This window comes from Buceros rhinoceros, unplaced genomic scaffold (assembly GCF_000710305.1).
Source record: "Buceros rhinoceros silvestris isolate BGI_N320 unplaced genomic scaffold, ASM71030v1 scaffold3677, whole genome shotgun sequence".
Lineage (NCBI taxonomy): Eukaryota > Metazoa > Chordata > Aves > Bucerotiformes > Bucerotidae > Buceros > Buceros rhinoceros.
In genome coordinates this window covers 66,801-67,187 of record NW_010423778.1, presented here as the reverse complement: position 1 = coordinate 67,187, position 387 = coordinate 66,801, and the positions used below count along the sequence as shown (strand labels likewise).

At 33.9% G+C, this 387-nt stretch overlaps 1 protein-coding gene across 1 annotated transcript in view; it reads right to left on the bottom strand.

The window, feature by feature from the left end:
• Positions 1-387, bottom strand: part of LOC104497284 (homeobox protein CDX-4-like) — an 8,369-nt gene that overhangs the window by 2,322 nt on the left and 5,660 nt on the right. The gene's annotated exons all lie outside the window — the stretch shown is intronic.

Sequence of the window (387 nt, the reverse complement as noted above, 5' to 3'; positions counted from 1 at the left end):
GAAAGAGTGGCAGTAAATTTGTAAGAAGACCATGGCTATCTCATGTGATTGTTCTTTGAATGCTGAGTTTTCATTTTCCTGGCTTACAGCTGAAATATATAAGGTTTTTTGCATTTTTTCTGGCCACTGTTTTGTGTGATTGCAAGAGGAAATAATATGGTGAACATCATAACTATTGAAATAAACTGGTGAATGTCATACCCACATAGCTAAGATAATGTTAAACTGAACTGTTAGAGTTCCAGCTGTCTGGCAAACTGTTCTGTGCGTAAAAATGAGAATTTTTTTTTAGTGTAAATGACTTCCTAATGTTTAGTTACCCATAACTGGAGGTTTCTGTTGAATTAGCCTATTTATTAATTTATATTCTCTGTGTGTCAGAAACTC